The sequence below is a fragment of the Ovis canadensis genome, chromosome X (genome assembly GCF_042477335.2).
Source record: "Ovis canadensis isolate MfBH-ARS-UI-01 breed Bighorn chromosome X, ARS-UI_OviCan_v2, whole genome shotgun sequence".
Lineage (NCBI taxonomy): Eukaryota > Metazoa > Chordata > Mammalia > Artiodactyla > Bovidae > Ovis > Ovis canadensis.
The window spans coordinates 115,003,220-115,027,489 of NC_091727.1; the positions used below are offsets into that span (position 1 = coordinate 115,003,220).

Consider the following 24,270-nt stretch of genomic DNA (forward strand, 5'->3'; position numbering starts at 1 on the left):
CCTCCTGGTCTACTATTATTCTGATCTCTATCATCATTGATTAATTTTGTCTGTATATGAACTTGATATAAATGGACTCTTTTGCATCTAGCTTCTTTCTCAACCTTATGCCTATGAAATTAAGTCAGTAGTTTGGTTTAGTAATTGTTTTTTCTAATTGCTCTGTGATATGACATGGTGTGAATATACCACAATGTATTTATCTAGTCAAATGTTGATGAGCATTTGAGTTTCTTTCAGTTTGGTGCTATCACAAATAATGCTGCTATGAATATTTTGCACATGTCTTTTGGTGCACACACATATGCATTTCTATTGGAGAGACAGATTGATTTGTAAGGCCACTGAGTACACATATATATTCAACTTGAGTAGATGCTGCCAGTTCTCCAAAATGATTGTACCAATTAAGATTCCATTCAACAGTGCATAAAAGTTTTAGCAGCTCCCCCATCCTTGATTTTACTGGGTATTGTTGGTCTTTTATCCTGATAGATGTATAGTGATATCTCATTGTGGTTTTAATTTGCATTTCCCTGATGACTAAGGATGCTTGGTGACCATTTCAAAACCTTGTTTTGTGAAATATCTGTTCAAGTCTTTGCAATTTTTAAATTGCTATCTATATTTTCATTTTTAATTGATTTGTAGGAATTGTTTATATGTTTTGAATATAAGCCCTTTACCCATTATTTAGATTTCAAATATTTTCTCCCACACTGGCTTGCCTTTCATTCTCTTAATGGTGTTTCTTAGATGAACAGGAAATTTTTTATTTCATAAAGTCCAAGAGAGAGGACTCAAATTACCGATACAAGGAATGAAAAAAGATATCACTACAGATACTATAGATGCTGAAAAGGATAATATAAAAAATTCTATGCCAACTCTTTCAGCACAATAGTCAATGCAGTCTATTTTCATCCTATAAGCTATCACTACTATATAAACTTAAAGAAATATTAGAAAATAACTTCTGCATTACTTAAAAAATATGCAAATTTCTCCCTTCATTTATTCACTTATTCCATTCTTGTTCATCTTCTAAATGTCAGATATTGGAAGGCAATGGAAATATAACAATGAACAAAAAGATTAGTTCCTATCCTTATAGAACTTACAAACCAATATTAACTAATATTAACAATCACTTTAATAACTCATTACCATTATGGTATGTGCTACGTAGAATAGCTCCAAGGTGCTATGCATGCATGCAATGGGAGCCTAATTAGAGTAAGGGGTCATGGCAAACATCGAAAAGAGTGACATATAAGCTGAGTCTTGAAGGATGGCTAGGAGTTTGCTAAGTGAAGCAGGGTGAAGGAGCAGGGAGGTTGAGATGGGGAAATTCAAACAGAAGGAGAGCTCCTCCCTCTCTCCTTTCCAATATCCACCCACTCATGTGCAAACACGCAGGCGCACACACACCCTCAGTTCAGTTCAGTTCAGTTCAGTTGTGTCCAACTCTTTGCGACCCCAGGGACTGCAGCACGCCAGGCCTCCCTGTCCATCACCAACTCCCGGAGTTGACTGAAACTCATGTCCATTGAGTGGGTGATGCCATCCAATCATCTCATCCTCTGTCGTCCTCTTCTCCTCCTGCTTTCAATCTTTCCCAGCATCAGGGTCTTTTCCAATAAGTCAGTTATTTGCATCAGGTGGCCAAATTATTGGAGTTTCAGCTTCAGCATCAGTCCTTCCAATGAATATTCAGGACTGATTTCCTTTAGGATGGACTGTTTGGATCTCCTTGAAGTCCAAGGGACTCTCAAGAGTCTTCTCCAACACCACAGGTCAAGAGTAATACAAGCCTTATGACCTAGAAACCTGGGGATTCAACAGCTCCCAGGTCAAAGTTAAAAGAATGGTGTGTTCTAAAGCCAAGGCAAAAGGAAACAAAGAGCTAAACAGCTGTGTTAAAATCAAAGTGGCTCTGAGGTTTGGTATCTCACATAAAGAGGGACCTAGAGCTTTAAGATTGACCCTCCAAACTGGCAAGGCTACTGGAGTGTTACCAATTCTACAAGTAGAGCATTTAGGCACCCTGTTCCCTGACAGTGCATAGGAAGGTGACAAGACCTCGGAAGAAAATGGCCAAGTGGTATCCAAGAAAGGCTAGACTGCAGGCTGATCCGGGGCTCCCAGCCTGGACAGAAACCCTCCACCTCAGCTTAAGCAGGATCAGCAGAGCTGTTAGCCTTGAAGAGACCACCCAGGGTGTAGACTGAAGATCTGAGCACTCTCAGTGACGGTCTGGGAAAGAGCACTGAACATGACCCTGGAGGCCTCAATAATCCTGACATTGAATTTTCTACCAAATTTGGGTGGAGCTGTGTGGTCCCTGGGCTTCCCTGGTAGCTCAGCTGGTAAAGAATCCACCTGCAATGCAGGAGACCCTGGTTTGATTTCTGGGTCGGGAAGTTCACTGGAGAAGGGATGGGATACCCACTCCAGTATTCTTGGGCTTCCCTGGTGGCTCAAACAGGAAAGAATCCGCCTGCATGCAAGAGACCTGGGTTCGACCCCTGGGTTGGGAAGATCCTCTGGAGCAGGGCATGGGAACCCACTCCAGTATTCTTGCCGGGAGAATTCCAGGGACAGAGGAGCCTGGTGGGCTACCATCCATGGGGTCGCAAAGAGCTGGCCATGACTGAGCAACTAAGCACAGCACAGTGTGGTCTCTAAACAGATTAAATCATGTTTGTGCTAAGTTGCTTCAGTTGTGTCCAACTCTTTCAAACCCCATGGATGGCAGCCCGCCAGGCTCCTCCATCCATGGGATTCTCCAGGCAAGAATACTGGAGGCTGCCATGCCCTGCTTCAGGGGGCCTCCCCACCAGGGATGGGACCCAGGCCCACTGTGTGCCCTGCATTGGAGGCAGGTTCTTTACCACTAGGGCCACCTGATCTTTTGTTTTCTGCTGTCCAGCCTGGAACCACTGACAGGTTCATTGTCATGGATAGCCTTAATTGTCCCCACACATGTGTTGCAAAGATACTCAAATTCCTCCCAGGCCTCAAATTCAGCTGGACTCAGATCACTGCCATGTCTCCTTAACCTTGGCTTGAAGATTCTTCAGGTCTTGAGGGCACTCAGTGCTACCCAGAAAACACTGGGTTCTTCCCCAGAACTCACTGGAAAGCCAAATCATGTTTAAAGGACAAAAGAAATACAACATTTCTTTCGATCCACATTTTGGGACAAAAGGTTGTGAAGAAGAAGTGGAATCTGGAAAAAGTCTCAATGCAGTTTGAGCTGAGCTTCAGGTGTCTTTTACTGGATTCTGCTGGCCATAAGTGGAGAAGGAACAATTAAAGGTACAGGGCCAGCATGGACAAATGCTCAGTAAATAAAAGAAGGAATGGTCTTGGCCCTTTCAGGGACCCATGCCAATCTCCAGAAAGTCTTCCTTTTTATCTGAGCTCCATCTCTCCCACAGGAGTGATACACACAAAGAAAGCTGGGCTGTCTTTCCCTAATCTATGGCTTCCCAGCAGTGACAGTAGGCCTCCCAATTGGCCACCAAGGTTGTAGGGGCAAAAATGTGCTTCACACTTAACTGGGAAAGAAGCTCCTCATTGAGTTATGTATCATTAGTGCATCCTAATGTCATTAGGTACAAGAATCAAAATTTGCATAGAAATCATTGCAGGGAATTGTTTCTTCCCCGTGCCGGTATAGATTTCCCGGCACCGTTAGCTGCTTAATGCTACTGCTTTTAATTGATTACTCCAGGGGACTCCCTCAATAGCAGAATTCTTCAATTGAGATACTAGGACATTCATTGAATGTGATTCGACAACCCCAATTGACTCTGGAGACCTCTACCTTTCTATAGCACAATCAGAGCAGGCCCACAAAATTGAATAAATAATGTGGTCCTACCATATGCAATACTGAGGCTACAGCCCACTTAAAAATATGAACCTGTCCAGTTCCGTTTACTTGCTAAAAATCAATCAGTGATTAAGTCATACATTTGTAACTACACACAAATTGGGTATCTGAGACTCATATTAAAACCTCTTCTTGTTTCCACCTCTGTATGTCTGGGAAAACTATAAAATGCCTGAAATCACCCTCCTGCCGTAGTAAACAGTTGAGTGACCCTAGCTTGACTCTCCTTTGGCCAACCAGGGGTGTTGTAGTATTCGATATTTACAACACCATGGTCACTGCTGAGGACTAAAGAAGCTGAGAGGTGTTGGAGAGAAAGCAGACTAAGGCGAGGACAGTTCAGGGAGCACTTCAATATGTACTGATTTACCCAACCCTCAGCAGGGGCTTCTTGTCTTCTGACTCACTTTTCTCTTAAATGTTGGCCTCAAGCCCATCCAACTGACCAAATATAGAGTGCCTTAGCAGGGTTACTATAAGCGTCAGCCCACAAATTCAGGTGCACAAGAAGTTTTTTCTTGTGATTAGTCTATTAGGGGCCTCCATTCCTCCAGGTAATATAAAACTTAATCTCAGACCATTCAAATTCTCCCCACAATCTCTGGGGCTGTGGCTAAGACAAAGAGAGAGTATTTGATCTTTTATTTTCTGCTGTCCACCCTGGAACCACTGACAGGTACATTGTCACGAATAGCCTTAATTGTCCCTGCACATGTGTTGCAAAAATATTTAAATTCTACCCAGGCCTCAATTTCAGTTGGAGTCAGATCACTGCCATACCTCCTTAACCTTGACTTGAAGTTTCCTCAGGTCTTGAGGCCACTCAGCACTACTCAGAAAACACTGGGTTCGTCCCCAGAACTCACTGTAGTCTGGGAAATGATAAGGCTGCAACCAAGTCTAGTCCACAGGGCTGGAGCCAGGCTGGACTCGGGGGAGCCCTTCAGAGCTTGTTGCCTCCCTCTCTGTGAGGGAGAGGCCAGGCACAGTCCCATCTACTCAGCTTTCTCCAACCCTCTCTCCTTTGTCTTCCACTTGGGTCTTGCCCCACAGCGCAGGTAACTGCATCTCTGTTAAGGGTCTTATCAAGGACTTTTGTCCTAACTCACTCCTCTCACATCCCATGGAATTTTCACCTAGTCTGGGGAGAAAAAAAAATTGGCTCAGGTTGATCCTGTATCCTTTCAAATCTGTTATGTATGTCATGAAGTATATGACCTGGGTTCTTTAGGGCTTAATCTTCTGAAGCTCAAAAGCCCTGGTTCCTGAAACTCTTAATAGGTTTTTTAAAACTCAAAGGCTGTGAATTAACTTTTTAGTTTTCTGCTCTTCTGCTATAATAACCTTTCTCTTAGGTGATGAAATATCTTTGCTGAATATGGGAAGGGCTAGGTGTAAGGACACACACACAGAGAAGATAATTTATTAAAATATTATCCCAACATGCTACTGTATACCTAAGGCCATGGTAGAAACTAGGGGAAACAAAAAAATAACATGGTCTATGTGCTAAAGACAATAAAATTTCATTATAGAGACCATGATTTACACATCTAAGATACTCAAAGGACACATTGTCACATATAATGCAGGGTTAACTTGAATGATACTCAAAATGTTATGAAGAAGCCAAATAAGAGAGCTATCAAGATGAACCATAGGGGTCAGACACAGTTCCATGGATATGATTGACCTGAAAGGAAGAAGGTAAGAGGAGGTAATAAGTGAATAATTTCATCTCGAAAACCTTTCTCCAGGCAAGTGTCATGTCCTTTATATTAGGCTTTTTATGGTGTTTTTTCACTGCTCTCCCATGGGTTTGATGAAAAAGTCTATTTCTGCCTTTCAAAAACTAATGTGCCCTAGATTCCCCTTTGATTAGCCAGCATCCATACCAACATGTAAGATTTTATTGAAATCCATTTCTCCTGCAGTAACTGAGGAACACTTTGATACTCATTGCCCAAGAGGGTGGAACCATCAAATAGGACCACCTAAAAAAGGGTAAGATGTGCCATGACCTACATAGGTAAAGATCTAATTGTGCACTTTCACTGTGCAAATCTTTCTAGATAGTTAGAATGACTCCCTCTTTTTCTCTAGTATTTTGACATTTCAAACGCAATGCTCTGATGTCCAGAAAATGTTATTATTTGTTCAAACTAATAATAAAGGAAAAGAAGAGGGAGTTTTAGAATCCAATACTGCAACAGTATATTAAAATCAAATCTTGGTTTTAATGTGTGTACATTTTAAATACATATTTTCATTAAACAAGGAGGAAGACTAAGCAACATTTTTATAAAGAAATGTGCCTTTCAGTGGCTTCTCCAGTGGCTCAGAGGTAAAGAATCAGCCTGCAATGTAGGAGTTGCAGGAGATGCAGGTTCGATCCCTGGGTCAGGAAGATCCCCTGGAGGAGGGAATGGCAACCTACTCCAGTATTCCTGCCTGGAGAATCCCTTGGACTGAGGAGACTAGCGGGATACAGTTCATAGAGTCGCAAAGAGTCAGACACAAGTGAAGCAACTTAGCACTCATACACGCCTTTCAGGGAATTAATACTTATGTTTGCATCACTAATAATGATTCTTAGCTCCAATAATATACATTATTACTACTGTAGCTAATTGAGAATTTTCATGTTTTCATCATATACTGAATCCCTTTTCCACTGTAAAAATACTTCTCCCAAGTTTCATTTCTATATCAGAATAACTCTGAGAAAGCACATTTTTCTGTTTAAGGATTTGTGACTTCCTATGGAAATCTATGTATTTACAAAGGAAATTTAAAGTACTCTTCTCTTAAAGCTTTGCCTTAAATATACGAATAGGAAATCTTCTGCTTAAAAATTGATTTACTTAATAATTAAACATGGTGGTGGTTATGAACTTGAATATAACAAAAACCTGGGGATCTGGGGTGGGTGGAGGGAAAAAAACCTAGATGAATACGAATACATCAGCAAATTGTTACAGTAGCTCATGGGAGAAAAATACTACTAAAATAACTGCTGAGTATTTTTATATCTTGGAATTTTAGTCATTGTAAAATAGGGATGAAAATTAATGAATAAAATTTGTTTCAGTTAAGAGGAAAAAAATGATCTTGTGACTTTTTTCTACTTTACTGGAAAAAGAAACCCTATAAAATGTATGTTCAGAGTAAATAAATTCAAACCCTAGACTAAGCACCTGTACAAAGAAAAGTCATTTCCTGACTCTCTACTCTTCCTCTCATGAGTCTGTGTTTCATTCTACATATACCAAAATGACTAATATGAATGACAGAAGTATTCTATCCATATAGAAGCATACATTTTCAGATTTAAAAAAACACACATGGAGTCACATTAGACATATTTGCCTACAACATTTTGAAAAACAACAGTATGTCATGGATGTCTTTACACATTAGCACATTCAGACTTGCTTCATTCTCTTTAAAGACTCAGTTCAGTCATGTCTGACTCTTTGTGACACCATGGACTGCAGCATGCCAGGCTTTCCTGTCTATCACCAACTCCCAGAGCTTACTCAAACTCATGTCCATCAAGTCGGTGATGCCACCCAACCATCTCATCCTCTGTCACCCCCTTCTCCTGCTTTCAATCTTTCCCAGCATCAGGGTCTTTTGCAGTGAGTCAGTTCATTGCATCAGGTGGCCAAAGTATTGGAGTTGCAGCTTCAGCAACAGTCCTTCCAATTAATATTCAGGACTGATTTCCTTTAGGATTGACTGGTTGGATCTCCTTGCAGTCCAGGGGATTCTCAATAGTCTTCTCCAGTGCCACAGTCCAAAAGCATCAATTCTTTAGGGCTCAACTTTATTTATAGTCAAACTCTCACGTTCATAAACTTCCAGATGTTCAAGCTGGATTTAGAAAAGGCAGAGGAACCAGAGATCAAATTGCTAAGATCCGTTGGATCATCAAAAAAATAAGAGTTCCAGAAAAGTATCTACTTCTGCTTTAGTGACTATGCAACAGCCTATGACTGTGTGAATCACAACAAACTGTGGAAAATTCAGAAACAGATGGGAATACAAGGCCACCTGACCTGCATCCTGAGAAACCTGTATGCAGGTCAGGAAGCAAAAGTTAGAACTGGACACAGAACAACAGACTGGTTCCAAATAGGAAAAGGAGTACGTCAAGGCTATATGTTGTCACCTTGCTTATTTAATTTATATGCAGAGTACATCATGAGAAATGCTGGGCTGGAAGAAGAACAGGCCGGAATCAAGATTGCCGGGAGAAATATCAATAACCTTAGATATGCTGATGACACCACCCTTATGGCAGAAAGTGAAGAGGAACTAAAAAGCCTCTTGATGAAAGTGAAAGAGGAGAGTGAAAAAGTTGGCTTAAAGCTCAACAGCCAGAAAACTAAGACCATGGCTTATCAAGTCCCATCACTTCATGGGAAATAGATGGGGAAATAGTGGAAACAGTGTTAGACTTTATTTTGGGGGGCTCCAAAATCACTGCAGATGGTGATTGCAACCATCTGCAACCATAAATGAAATTAAAAGATGCTTACTCCTTGGAAGAAAAGTTATAATCAACCTAGATAGTATATTCAAAAGCAGAGACATTACTTTGTCCACAAAGTTCCATCTAGTCAAGGCTATGGTTTTTCCAGTGGTCATGTATGGATGTGAGAGTCGGACTGTGAAGAAAGCTGAGCACCTAAGAATTGATGCTTTTGAACTGTGGTGTTGGAGAAGACTCTGTTGTTCCATGTCCAGTTCTAACTGTTCCTTCCTGACCTGCATACATGTTTCTCAAGAGGCAGGTCAAGTGGTCTGGTATTTCCATCCCTTTAAAATTTTCCACTGTTTGTATTGATCCATACAGTCAAAGGCTTTGGCATAGTCAATAAAGCAGAAGTAGATGTTTTTCTGGAACTCTCATGCTTTTTCAATAATTCAACGGATGTTGGCAATTTGATCTCTGATTCCTCTGCCTTTTCTAAATCCAGTTTGAACATCTGGAATTTCACAGTTCAAGTACTGTTGAAGCCTGGCTTGGAGAATTTTGAGCATTACTTTACTAGCATGTGAGATGAGTGCTATTGTGTGGTAGTCTGAGCATTCTTTGGCATTGCCTTTCTTTGGGATTGGAATGAAAACTGACCTTTTCCAGTCCTGTGGCCACTGCTGAGTTTTCCAAATTTGCTGGCATATTGAGTGAAGCACTTTCACAGCATCATCTTTCAGGATTTGAAATAGCTCAACTGCAATTTCACCACCTCCACTAGCTTTGTTCATAAGTGATGCTTTCTAAGGCGTACTTCTCATTCCAAATGTCTGGCTCTAGGTGAGTGATCACACCATCGTGGTTATCTGGGTCATGAAGATCTTTTTTGTACACTTCTTCTGTGTATTCTTGCCATATCTTCTCAATATCTTCTGCTTCTGTTAGATCCATACCATTTCTGTCCTTTATTTTGCCCATCTTTGTATGAAATGTTCCCTTGGTATCTCCAATTTTCTTGAAGAGATCTCTAGTCTTTCCCTTTCTACTGTTTTCCTCTATTTCATTGGATTAATCACTGAAGAAGGTTTTCTTATCTCTCCTCACTATTCTTTGGAACTCTGCATTCAAATGGGTATATCTTTCCTTTTCTCCTTTACCTTTCATGTCTTTTCTTTTCTCAGCTTTTTGTAAGGCCTCCTCGGACAATCATTTTGCCTTTTTGCATTTCTTTTTCTTGGGGATGGTCTTGATCACTGCCTCCTGTACAATGTCACAAGCCTCCATTCATAGTTCTTCAGGCACTCTGTCCATCAGATCTAATTCCTTGGATCTATTTGTCACTTCCACTGTAAAATCGTAAGGGATGTGATTTAAGTCATACCTGAACGGTCTAGTGGTTTTCCCTACTTTCCTCAATTTACGCCTGAATTTGGCAATAAGGAGTTTGTGATCTGAGAGTCAGCTTCCAGTCTTGTTTTTGCTGACTGTATAGAACTTTTCCATCTTTGGCTGTAAAGAATATAATCAATATGATTTCAGTATTGACCATATCGTGATGTCCATGTGTAGAGTCTTCTCTTGTGTTATTGGAAGAGGGTATTTGCTATGACCAGTGTGTTCTCTTGGCAAAACTCTGTTAGTGTTTGACCTGCTTCATTTTGTACTCCAAGGCCAAATTTGCCTGTTACTCCAGGAGTTTCTTGACTTCCTACTTTTGCATTCCAGTCCCCTATAATGAAAAGGATATCCTTTTTGGGTGTTAGTTCTAGAAGGGCTTGTAGGTCTTCATAGAACTGTTGAACTTCAGCTTCTTCAGCATTACTGGTTGGGGCATAGACTTGGATTACTGTGATATTGAATGGTTTGCCTTGGAAACAAACAGAGATCATTCTGTTGTTTTTGAGACTGCATCTCCAAGATGGCAGAGTAGAAGGACATGTGCTCATCTTCTCCTGCAAGAACTCCATAATTACAACTTGCTGCTGAACAACTGTCAACAGAAGAATGTTGGATCCCACCAAAAAAAGATACCCCATGTCCAAGGCCAAAGGAGAAGCCCCAGCAAGACTGTAGGAGGGGTGAAATCACATTTAGAATCAAACCCCATACCCAGCAGAAATGCTCAGAGGGCTCAAACAAACCTCTGTGTACCAGGACCCAGAGACCCTACAGAGACTGGGCCAGAACTGTGTTTGAGTGTCTCCTGCAGAGATACGGGTCAGCAGCGGACTGCTGCAGGGGCAGGGGCTCTGGGTACAGTAGACCTGGGTATGGGACAAGCCCTCTTGGAGGAGGTAGCCATTAACCCCACCATAGAGCTGCCAGAACTTACACAGGAATGGGGAAAGAGATTCTTGGAGGGCACAAACAAAACCTTGTGCACACCAGGACCCAGGAGAAAGGAGCAGTGACCCCACAAGAGACTGACCAAGACTTGCCAGGGAGTGTCCAGGAGTCTCTGGCAGAGGCATGGATTGGTGATGGCCTGGTGCAGGGTCAGCAGCACTGAGTGCAGCAATAGGAACATAGGATCTTTTGAAGGAGGTTACTATTATCTTCATTACCTCCACCATAGTTTGGCCTCAGGTCAAACAACTGGGAGGGAACACAGCCCCACCTATCAACAGAAAATTGGATTAAAGATTTACTGAGCATGGTCCCGCCCATCAGAACAAGACAGGATTTCTTTGGAAGGAATGATGCTAAAGCTGAAACTCCAGTACTTTGGCCACCTCATGTAAAAAGTTGACTCATTGGAAAAGACTCTGATGCTGGGAGGGATTGGGGGCAGGAGGAAAAGGGGACAACTGAGGATGAGATGGCTGGATGGCATCACGGACTCGATGTTCGTGAGTCTGAGTGAACTCCAGGAGTTGGTGATGGACAGGGAGGCCTGGCGTGCTGTGATTCATGGGGTCGCAAAGAGTCGGACACGACTGAGTGACTGAACTGAACTGAACTGAGTCTCCCACCAGGAAGCTTCCATAAGCCTCTTATCCTTCTCCATCAGAGGGAAGACAGAATGTAAACCACAACCACAGAAAGCTAACCAATCTGATCACATGGACCACAGCCTTGTCTAACTCAATGAAACTATGAGCCATGCCATGTAGGGCCACCCAAGACAAACAGGTCATGGTGGAGAATTCTGACAAAACCTGGTCCACTGGAGAAGGGAATGGAAAACTACTTCAGTATTTTTGCCTTGAGAACCCCATAAACAGTATAAAAAGGTAAAAAAGATAGGATACTGAAAGATGAACTCCCCAGGTTGGTAGGTGCCCAATATGCTGCTGGACATCAGTAGAGAAGTAACTCCAGGAAGAATGAGGAGGTGGAACCAAAGCAACAACACCACCCAGTTGTGGATGTGACTGGTGATGGAAATAAAGTCCGATGCTATGAAAAGCAATAGTGCATAGGAACCTGGAATGTTAGGTCCATGAATCAAGGAAAATTGGAAGTGGTCAAACAGGAGATGGCAAGAGTGAACATTGACATTTTAGGAATCAGCTAACTAAATTGACTGGAATAGGTGAACTTAATTAGATGACCATTACATCTACTACTATGGGCAAGAATCCCTTAGAAGAAATGGAGTAGCCATTATAGTCAACAAAAGAGTCCGAAATGCAGTACTTGGATACAATATCTTCAAAGACTAGATAACTGTGGGAAAGACTAGAGATCTCTTCAAGAACATTAGAGATACCAAGGGAATATTTCATGCAAAGACGGGCTCGATAAAGGACAGAAATGGTATGGACCTAACAGAAGCAGAAGATACTAAAAAGAGGTGGCAAGAATACACAGAAGAACTGTACAAAAAAGATCTTCATGACCCGGATAATCATGATGGTGTGATCACTCATCTAGAGCCAGACATCCTGGAATATGAAGTCAAGTAGGCCTTAGAAAGCATCATTACGAACAAAGCTAGTGGAGGTGATGGAATTCCAGTGGAGCTATTTCAAATCCTGAAAGATGATGCTGTGAAAGTGCTGCACTCAATATGCCAGCAAATTTGGAAAACTCAGCAGTGGCCACAGGACTGGAAAAGGTCAGTTTTCATTCCAATCCCAAAGAAAATCAATGCCAAAGAATGCTCAAACTACCGCACAATTGCACTCATCTCACATGCTAGTAAAGTAATGCTCAAAATTCTCCAAGCCAGGCTTCAGCAATACGTGAACTGTGACCTTCCAGATGTTCAAGCTGGTTTTAGAAAAGGCAGAGGAACAAGAGATCAAATTGCCAACATCCTCTGGATCATCAAAAAAGCAAGAGAGTTCCAGAAAAACATCTTCTGCTTTATTGACTATGCCAAAGCCTTTGACTGTGTGCATCACAATAAACTGTGGAAAATTCTGAGAGAGATGGAAATACCAGACCACCTGACCTGCCTCTTGAGAAATCTGTATGCAGGTCAGGAAGCAACAGTTAGAACTGGACACAAAACAACAGACTTGTTCCAAATAGGAAAAGGAGTACGTCAAGGCTGTATATTGTCACCCTGCTTATTTAACTTCTATGCAGAGTACATCATGATAAACGCTGGACTGGAAGAAACAGAAGCTGGAATCAAGATTGCCAGGAGAAATATCAATAACCTCAGATATGCAGATGACACCACCCTTATGGCAGAAAGTGAAGAAGAACTAAAAAGCCTCTTGATGAAAGTGAAAGAGGAGAGTGAAAAAGTTGGCTCAAAGCTCAACATTCAGAAAACCAAGATCATGGCATCTGGTCCCATCACTTCATGGGAAATAGATGGGGAAACAGTGGAAATAGTGTCAGACTTTATTTTGGGGGGCTCCAAAATCACTGCAGATGGTGATTGCAACCATGAAATTAAAAGACACTTGCTCCTTGGAAGAAAAGTTATGACCAACCTAGATAGTATATTCAAAAGCAGAGACATTACTTTGCCGACTAAGGTCCATCTAGTCAAGGCTATGGTTTTTCCTGTGGTCATGTATGGATGTGAGAGTTGGACTGTGAAGAAGGCTGAGTGCCGAAGAATTGATGCTTTTGAACTGTGGTGTTGGAGAAGACTCTTGAGAGTCCCTTGGACTGCAAGGAGATCCAACCAGTCCATTCTGAAGGAGATCAACCCTGGAATTTCTTTGGAAGGAATGATGCTAAAGCTGAAGCTCCAGTACTTTGGACACCTCATGCGAAGAGTTGACTCATTGGAAAAGACTTTGATGCTGGGAGGGATTGGGGGCAGGAGGAAAAGGGGACGACCGAGGATGAGATGGCTGGATGGCATCACGGACTCGATGGACTTGAGTGTGTGTGAACTCCGGGAGATGGTGATGGACAGAGAGGCCTGGCATGCTGCGATTCATGGGGTCGCAAAGAGTCGCACACGACTGAGCGACTGAACTGAACTGAACTGAACGGATTTAACCAATTGCCTTTGGATAGATTTGATTGACCCCAGTATAGGGCTTCCCTGGTAGCTCATACTTGGTAAAGAACCTGCCTACAGTGTGGGTTCAATCCCTGGGTTGGGAAGATCCCCTGCAGAAAGAAATGGCAACCCACTCCAGTATTCTTGCCTGGAGAATTCCAAGGACAGAGGAGCCTGGTGGGCTACAGTCCATAAGGTCACAAAAGAGTCAGACATGACTGAGTGACTAACACACACAGAATGTTATACACATTAAACAGGGGTGGGTGAGTATTTGGAAACAGGAAACATTAGGAAGTATCCTAACAGTTTAAAGTTTTCATGGACTAAAATAGGTTCTAATGATCAGAACAGACCTGAAAGCAGAGTGGCAGGTGGGGTTGGGAGTACAAGATCTTATTACTACCAGAAGAACAAGGTTCTTCCTAGGGCAGTTATGAAACATACTGTTGTTGTACCAGATGAGTAACTGCAAGTCATTTTCAACAGTGGAAGGGTAGCTTACACATAAAAAGGTCACTGTCACTCTGTGCAGAGGAAATAACTGGAGTAGCTTAGCTAAAGCAAAATAAAAACAAAATGGTTTCAGAACAACCTCTTCTATTCATGTGAGCTTTATTGACCATTCAATAAAATGGTCCGAAATAAATCAGAAGACCATGGCAAGTTGTAGCTGTGTTAATGATAAAAGGTATTTACCAGTAAATGATATTTACTGTTTAAATTCAGCAGTCAAAAGAATCCCTTTGTAAACAAGGTGAAAAGTGATAAATTTATGTGTATTCCTTCTAGACTGCATTACTCTTTGGAAAACTATGATCAATTAGAATTTTGGTATCACTGTTACCTTTTCCTTCACGTTTGCATCACGGTGATAAACTAAAGCTCTTATTTTCTGGGCACATTCTTCTACATACAACAGGTAAAACAGTGGACCTTCCATGAAAGTTGGCTAAATAGCTAAATGGTCTTTTTTTGTTGAGGCAGTTCATTATATTCTGAAACAGTGTAAGAAACTAATGGAAACAAGAGGTTTTGAGTTTTAGCTAAACAATACTATTTCCTTGGCCTGATGCGAAGAGCCAACTCATTGGAAAAGACCCTGATGCTGGGAAAGATTGAAGGCCAAAAAGAAGGGTATGACAGAGAATAAGATGGTTGGATGGCATCACCGACTTAATGGACATGAGTTTGAGCAAGCTCTGGGAGATAAGACAGGGAAGCCTGGCATGCTGCTGTTCATGGGGTCACAAAGAGCGACTGAGCGACTGAACAAACAAAGAATGCAGTCATTTTTCCTCATTAAGATCCATCATATAGTTATCATAGAAACTCATTAATTCTATATAGTCATCATAGAAACTCATTAATTCACAAATTGCTAACAGCACACACAGTGTGCCAGGCAGAGGGCTGAGCAGATGAATATGACAGGGTCCTTCTTCTATAGGGCATTCTACAACAACACAACTTATATTCCCTTGAAAACACCACAGCTTTTAATGATCTTGCTCATTTCTTACTTTTTTGTGTTTTCTCCCTAGACTGTAAGTTCATGAGGACAAGCACGATGTCATGCTATACTCACTGGTTTATCTTGACACTCAGCCTGACATCAGGCCCATAAATACTAGTGTTTCAGTGGATACTAAGATATATTGAAGATAACGAGGTCAAGTATAAAAGATGTGATGATATAAGTACCCCAAATTGAACAGAGACACAAAAATTGTAATTTATTATTACAGGGAGACTTTTTCAAACTGGTCTTCAAAAGTAAAATATGTTCATTACAGAAAATTTAGGTAATTCATATAGGCAAAAAGACCCAAAACAGAAGGAAAAACCACTTCTAATATTGCTCAGAGATAATTCCTGTTAATATTCTGGGATAAATCTTTCCTTCCAGAGCTGTCTGACAAATCCATGTATCTGTATAGACAAAACAAATATGCAAGTACTTACTGGGGCACCAAGAAGTCCATCTGTCATGGCTGGATTTTCAGACAAATTCAAAAGCAGTTTCAAAACTTGAACCTGAAACAAGAAAAATATTGGGTTATTTCAGACAACCAAGCATGGATTTTCTCTCTCCCTGGCATGCTGTCTCCCAACTATGTCCATATTTTAAAAGTCCTGTCTATTCTTCAAGGCCTGATTCAAATTATCTTCATTCCATGAAGTCTTCTCAATTCATCTTATTTAAAACCTTAGTTTTTCAATTATACTTACAGACAGACAGGGAGAAAATATTCAGTGTCTTCACTACCCACCACTGGCCCACACAAATACCTAACACAGGGTAAGTTTAACATGTTATGTAAATTATCTTTATTAGGTTTACTATTAAGTGAAATATGATCTTTGGAACCAAAAAGCAATCTCTCAAAGTTCAGTTTATTTCTACTTAAAGTATGAAAATTTGGGGATAGTTTGGTACTTTTTATTAGCTTACTGTTATTCCTGGTATGATCATTTTTAGGTGAAAAATTTTAAAATCATTTAAATAGACAATGATATAAATATCAGTAAAAACATGTTAACTTATACTGGACTGGCTAAACTATTAGCATTCTTTTTTGCATTTTAATTAATTTATTTTTAATTGGAGCATAATTGCTTTGTAATATTGCATTGGTTTCTGCCAGACAGCAACAAGAATCAGCCATAGGTGTATATATATATGTCCCCTCCATCTTGAAACTCTCCCACCTCTCACCCCATCCTACCCCTTTAGGTTGTCACAGAGCAACAGGTTTGAGCTCCCTACATCATACAGAAAATTCTTACTGCCTATCTATTTTACATATGGTAATGTATATATTTCCATGTTACTCTCTCCATATATCTCACCCTCTCCTTCCCCACCCTGTGTCCACAAGTCTGTTCTCTGTGTCTGTGTGTCCATTGCTGTTGCAAGTAGGTTTGTCAGTGCCATCTTTATAGATTCCATACACGTGTTAATATTAAATATTTGTCTTTCTGACTTACTTCACTCTTACAATAGGCTTTAGGTTCATCCACCTCATTAGAACTGACTCAAATGTGTTCCTTTTTATGGTTGAGTAATATTCCATTGTATATATGTTCCACAGTTTCTTTATCCATTCATCTGTTGATGGACATCTAAGTTGCTTCCATATCCTAGCTATTGTAAATAGTGCTGCACTGAACATTGGGGTACATGTGTCTTTTTCAATTATGGTTTCCTCAGGGTATTTGCCCAGTAGTGGGATTGTTGGGTCATATGGTAGTTTTAGTTCTAGTGTTTTGAGGAACCTCCATACTGTCCCCCATAGTGGCTGTACCAATTTGCATTCCCACCAACAGTGTAAGGAGGTCACCTTTTCTCGACACCCCTCTTCAGCATTTGTTGTCTGTAAAATTTTTGATGATGGCCATTCTGACCTGTGTGAGGTAAGAATATACACACTACAAACTCATTGTAGTTTTGATTTGAATTTCTCTAATAATGAACAATGTTGAGCATCTTTTCATGTGTTTATTAGCCATCTATATGTCTTCTTTGAAGAAATGTCTGTCCAGGTCTTCTGCCCATTTTTTGATGGGATTGTTTGTTTTCCTGATCTTGAGCCATATGAGCTGCTTGTATATTTTGGAGATTAATACTTTGTCAGTTGTTTCACTGGCCATTATTTTCTCCCATTCTGAGGGTTGTTTTTAATCTTCTTTATTGTTTCCTTTTCTGTGCATAAGCTTTCGAGTTTAATTAGGTCCCATTTATTTAATTTTGCTTTTATTTCCGTTACCCTAGGAGATGGGTCATAGAGGATCTTGCTGCGATTTCTATCAAGGAGTGTACTGCCTATGTTTTCCTCTAAGAGTTTTATAGTTTCTGGCCTTACATTTATTAATAAGCCTTTAATCCATTTTGATTTTTATATGGTGTTATGAGGTGTTCTGATTTCATTCTTTTACATGTAGCTGTCCAGTTTTTCCAGCACCACTTATTGAAGATGCTACCTTTTCTGCATTTTATATCCTTGCCTCTTTTGTCAAATATATGGTGCCCATAGGTGCATGGATTTATCTCTGGGCTTTCTTATCTTGTTCCATTGGTTTATATTTCTGGTTTTGTGCTAGTACCATATTGTCTTAATGACTGTAGCTTTGTAGTATACAAATTTCAATTGCATTTGAAATGACCATATAGTCTTAGGGGAAAAAACTTATAATTACCAAAGGGTGGGCTTCCCTGGTGGCGCAGAGGTCTGCCTGCAATGCGGGAGACCTGGGTTCGATCCCTGGGTCGGAAAGATTCCCTGGAGAAGGAAATGGCAACCCACTCCAGTATTCTTGCCTGGAGAATCCCATGGACGGAGGAGCTTGGTGGGCTACAGTCCATGGGTCGCAAAGAGTCGGACACGACTGAGTGACTTCACTTTCACTTTCACTTGCTTTCAATGGTGAATGGAAGGGTTATAATAGGAGGTTGGGATTAACTTATACCAATGATACATATAAAATACATAGTCAGCATGGACGTACATTACCAATGGTGGGTACTAACCAATCTGTAATAATCTATTTGTGAAAAAGCCAGATGTGAATAGATACCTGCATGGGTACAACTGAACAAGATTCTGTACTTCTAGAGGAAACACAACACTGTAAGTAGAATTTACTCCAATTAAAAGTACAAATTAATTCAAAATAAAACAACTACTAAAGATACACAAGCTTTTGGTGGCTTCTACTCTCACATTCCACTTTAATTTACAACCAGAAACTAGGACTAACCCTAAGACTCTGGTTACCAGAGTAGTAAGTCTAGGGATAGAAGAATTTCTGCAGTACTGTGGCCATGCTCTAAATAGCAACTCTATAACTATTGCTCATGGACAGTTTGTATTCACAGGGAATACTGGGCTCTAAATAATACCTGCATTTTAAAATTTTTCAGGGGAAACAAATAGAAAATAATTTTTTTAAAAAACCTGAGCACACTATGAAAAAGAAACTTTTATAGTAAATTCTACTCACCGTGTTTTAAAAATAGCCCATAAAAACTTGCTGAATGTCATAAACTATGATAGACATGAAATCAAAACCACAACGAGGGATCACTCTGCACCAGTGTGAAAGGCTATCATGAAATATCTATGAAGAATAAATAGTGGGAAAGGCAAGGAGAAAATGGAACGCTGTTATGGTGTTGCTGCTGCTGCTGCTGCTGATAAGTCGCTTCAGTCGTGTCCAACTCTGTGTGACCCCATAGACGGCAGCCCACCAGGCTCCCCCATCCCTGGGGTTCTCTAGGCAAGAATACTGGAGTGTGTTGCCATTTCCTTCTCCAATGCATGAAAGAGAAAAGTGAAAGTGAAGTCGCTCAGTGGTGTCCGACTCCCAGCGACCCCAGGACTGCAGCCCACCAGGCTCCCCCGTCCACGGGATTCTCCAGGCAAAAGTACTGGAGTGGAGTGCCATTGCCTTCTAGTGCCATGTAAATGATAAGAGTCAATACAGAGAGGAATAAGAAACTGCATTTAAGAGATGAAGATAAACCTACCATAAAAGCTTGCAGAACCACCCTCCAAAGAGTAATTGAGGAGAAAATCAAATTTTTGAAATGAACAGGTAGAGATGAACATATACACACTACTCTTTAAAAATTAATCAACAAGAATCCACTATAGGATGAGGACCCCTACTCAGTACTGTATAATAAACTATACGGGAAGAGAACCAGAAAAAGGACATGTACACATCTATGTGTAAGTGAATCATGTTGCTCTATACCTTAAAAAAAAAAAAACTACATACTAAAATATTGTAGGAAAAAAATAAAATAAAATAAAATATTGTAGGGTTTCCCTGATAGCTCAGTTGGTAAAGAATCCTCCTGCAATGCAGGAGACCCTGGTTTGATTCCTGGGTCGAGAAGATCCACTGGAGAAGGGATAGGCTACCCACTCCAGTATTCTTGGGCTTCCCTAGTGGCCCAGTTGGTAAAGAATCCGCCTACAGTGCGGGAGACCTGGCTTTGATCCCTGGGTTGGGAAGATCCCCTGGAGAGGGGAAAGGCTACCCACTCAAGTATTCTGGCCTGGAGAATACCATGGACTGTATAGTCCATGGAGTCGCAGAGTCGGACACGACTGAGCGGCTTTCACTTCGCAATATGGTAAGTCACCTAATCACCAATACAAAATACAAATTACAAAAAGAGAATGCAACTCTATTCCCCTTAGGCCTTGGTGACCTGGGCTGCTGTCACATCCCTGAAGCCTGAGCAGGCTTGGGTCCCAGGGATGGACTGTCATGGGGCTGATGGAGCTGGGGAGGATGTGCCAGCTAATGAGCCCTGCCCCATGGATCTGATGTGCCTATTCCCCTCTGCATGGGCTCATGACCTCCAGATCCAAGCAGGTCCTCCTGCAGCAAAACTGTGCCTACTGCACCCAAAGGATGTGGAGCCTCTGTGCTGGTGGTTGGGTCCCCACGTCCAGCCTCCTTCTTTAGGGCGCCCCACCTATGGATGAAAGCACCCTCCAATAGTCTGTTACAGGATCTATGATGTTTCCAGGGGATAGGGGTAAGGAAGGAAGAAGGAATGCAATACAAGCCCTGGGTGTTTCTTCTGGCATATTCCACCCTAATTGACAATCCAGGAACAGTACTTTCCCTAAGGCACTGGTTCTCCCAGTAACCAGAGTGGGGCATAAAGACATGCTACGGCCTTTGGCCATTTCCATAACAACAACCAATGCTCATGGGCACTTAGCATTCACAAGGCCAGAGGGGCTATAAGTTAAAAAACACCTGCCCTCAAGAAATGTCCTAGGGGAGGTCATTGGGAAAATATTAAAACAGGGAAACCATTCAAGAAGCCAACTAGAATAAGTATGTTTTCAAAAAAATCACCTGAAAAGATGTCAACATCACTGAATATGAAAGAAATGCAAATAATCAACACTTCAAGGAGGTAATCACCTCACACAAGTCAGAATGGCCATAAGCAGAAACTCTACAAACAGTAAATGCTGGAGAGGTTGTGGACAAAAGGGAACCCTCTTACACTGGTTCTGGGAATGGAAACTGGGAGTAGCCACTCTGGAGGACAGCATGCAGCTTGCTTAGCAATGAAAATGAGAATGAAATTAGACTACTCCCTAACACCATACACAAAATAAACTCCAAACAGATTAAAGATCTAAATAAAAGGACAGATACTATGAAACTCTTGAGGGAAAAAGCAGAACAAGCTTTGACATAAAATGCAGCAAGTTCTTTTTTGATCCACCTCTTAGAATCATGAAAAATAAAACAAAAATAAACAAGTGGGACCTAATAAACCTAAAAGCATTTTCACAGCAAAGGAAACCATCAGTGAAAGAAAAAGACAACCCTCAGAATGGAAAAAATTCTTGCAAATGAAGAACACATACAAACAACTTGCACAGCTCAATATCAAAAAATAAACAACCCAATAAAACATTAGCCAAAGATCTAAATGCAGATTTCTCCAAAGACGTCATGCTGTGCTGTGCTGTGCTGTGCTAAGTTGTTTCAGTCGTGACCGACTCTTTGCACTCCTATGGACTATAGCCTCCCAAGCTCCTCTGTCCATAGGATTCTCCAGACAAGAATACTAGAGTGGGTTGCCATGCCCTCCTCCAGGGTATCTTCCTGAACCAGGGATTAAACTCACGTCTCTTATGTCTACTGCATTGGCAGGCAGGTTCTTTACCACTAGTGCCACCTGGGAAACCCCCAAGGCAAATCAAATGTAAAAAAAAACCTACAACAATAAATTCTGCAGAGGGTGAGGAGAGAAGGGAACCTCCCTACACCATTAGCAGAACTGTAAATCAGTACATCCACTAAAGAGAACAGTATGGAGATTACTAAAGAGAGAAGTACCAAGTGACCCAGCAATCCCACACTTAGACACAGATCCAGAGAAAACAAAAATTTTAAAAGACAGCAGCACTCCAAAGATCATGGCAGCATTAGGTACAATAGCCAAGATATGGAGGCAACCTAAGTGCAGAAGGACAAATGAATAGATACAGAAGATGGGGTACATATACACATTGCAATATTACTCAGACATAAAGAAGGATCAAACAACGCCATTTCCAGTTACAGGGAAGAAACTAGAGATGATCATACTAACTGAAATAAGACAGGGAAAGACGACCATCACAGCCTATCACTTTTGGTAAAATCTAAAAATGGATACGAATGAACTTTACAGAAGAGAAACAGCCTCACAGACTTAGAAAAGAAACTTAAGTTTACCAAAAAGGAAAGGGGGGGACAGGGAGTAATTAGCTGGTTCAGATCAATATACACACCTTAAAACAGGTGCTGAAGGGCTCTTAATAGTCACAAATCTTACAGGGCTGTAAATGTCACCTGCCCTCAAGAAATGGCCTGGAGTAAATCATCAGAAAAGGATCCAAAACAGGGCCAACTTTCAAGAAGCCAGTCTCAAGAGATAAATTTACTCACAAGGTGTACAATAATAAAAGCACATGGAAAGATACTCCACTAATTATTAAATCAATACCAATCAAAACAACAATGAGGTACCACCTCACACTGGTCATAATGGCCATCATCGAACACATTTACAAAGAACAAATACTGCAGAGAATGTATGGAAAAAGGAATCCTCCTACCATCTTGGTGGGAATGTAAAAGGTGAAGCCACTATGGAAAAACAATATGGAAGTTTCTTGAAACACTAAACACAGAGGTAGCATATGATCCTGCAGCCCCATTCCTGGGCTTAGATCCAAAAATTTATCATTCAGAATGACATGTGCACCCTGATTTTCAGGGTAGCACTATTTAAAATAGCCAAGACATAGAATCCACCAAAATGTCCATTGACAGCAATATGAAAACTAACTGGTGCATCTATACACTGGAATACTATTCAGCCATAAAACAGAAAAAAATAAAGATATCAGCAGCAGCATGGATGGACCAAGAAATTATCATACTAAGTGAGGTAAGTCAGAAAGAAAAAGACAGATATCATAAAATATCACCTACAGGTGGAATCTATAAACTCATACCAATGAACTAATTAACAAAAGAGAAACAGACTTACATACTGAGAAAACCAAATTATGATTATCTAAAGAAAGTTAGAAGGGAAGCATAAATTAAGAGTTTGGAATGAAAATATACACACTAATATATATCAAGTTGATAATGGAAAAGGAAGTACTGAATAGAACAGGGAACTCTACCAAACTATATTACCTATGTGAGGAAAAGCAGAAATAGATATACATCTATAAATAACTGCTTCAAGTTCCTGTACACCTAAAACAAACAAAACATTGGACATCAACTCTACTCCAATATAAAATAACAATTAAATTGCAAGAAAGATGATCTGAGCTCAGTCTAGGGGAAATCAGACAGTGATGACCCTATGAATTAGATGTAATAGGCTATGATATTAATATGATACCACCAAAGATTTTCACTCAGCAGAACACACAATAGCAACCCACTCGAAGGTACCCAACCTCATATGAATGCAACAAGATTAAGAGAAGAAAAAGGACCATAGGTTAATCAGGGCAACACCCTCAATTCAGATGTGGGTAATGTCAGAGGGGACAAGAAACGTTGCAGGAAAAGAGCAGATATGGAGTTTCTGGGTACACATGATCCTGACCCATGGGAATGGCTTGTGTGTGTACATTTCAATCAGTCATGTCTGATTCTTTGAGACCCCATGGACTGTAGCTCACCAGGCTTCTGTGTCCATGGAGTTCTCCAGGCAAGAATCTTCCCAATCCAGGGATTGAACCCATGTCTCTTGTGCCTCCTGCATTGGTAGTGAGTTCTTTACCACTAGTGCCACCTGGGGAGCAGATGGCTTGAAACCCACACAATCCCCAGACCCTGCTCATATGACCCTTGACCATGACCACCTCCCTTCTGACCCCTGACTCCCAACCTCAGACCTTTGTCCTCTGACCCTTGAGCTTATGACAACTGACTCTAACCTCTGACATCTGACTTCTGGCCCTTGACCTTTGTTGTTGTTTGGTCACTCAGTCATGTCCATCTCTTTGTGACCCCATGGACTGCAGCACACCAGGCTCCCCCGTCCTGTAGCATCTCCTGGAGCTTGCCCAAACTCATGTCCATCTAGTTGGTGATGCCATCCAACCATCTCATTCTCTGTCATCCACTTCTCCTCCTGCCTTCAATATTTCTCAGCATTAGGGTCTTTTCTAAATGAGTTGGCTCTTTGCATCAGGTGGCCAAAGTATTTGGAGCTTCAACTTCAGCATCAGTCCTTCCAATGAACACCCAGGACTGATCTCCTTTAGGATGGACTGGTTGGATCTCCTTGAAGTCCAAGGGACTCTCAAGAGTCTTCTCCAACACCACAGTTCAAAAGCATCAGTTCTTTGGCTCTCAACTTTCTATATGGTCCAAGTCTCACATCCATACATGACCACTGGAAAAACC

The 24,270-nt window shown here is 41.1% G+C and overlaps 1 long non-coding RNA gene across 1 annotated transcript in view; it reads right to left on the bottom strand.

The window, feature by feature from the left end:
- Positions 1 to 644: 644 nt before the first annotated feature.
- The window catches only part of LOC138931175 (uncharacterized), a 60,432-nt gene continuing 36,806 nt past the window's right edge, over positions 645 to 24,270 (bottom strand). Inside the window, exons 3-4 of the long non-coding RNA XR_011446441.1 lie at positions 15,766 to 15,837; positions 645 to 5,594 (exon numbers count right to left, since the gene is read on the bottom strand). This is a non-coding gene — a long non-coding RNA (uncharacterized lncRNA). The remainder of the gene's footprint in view (positions 5,595 to 15,765; positions 15,838 to 24,270) is intronic.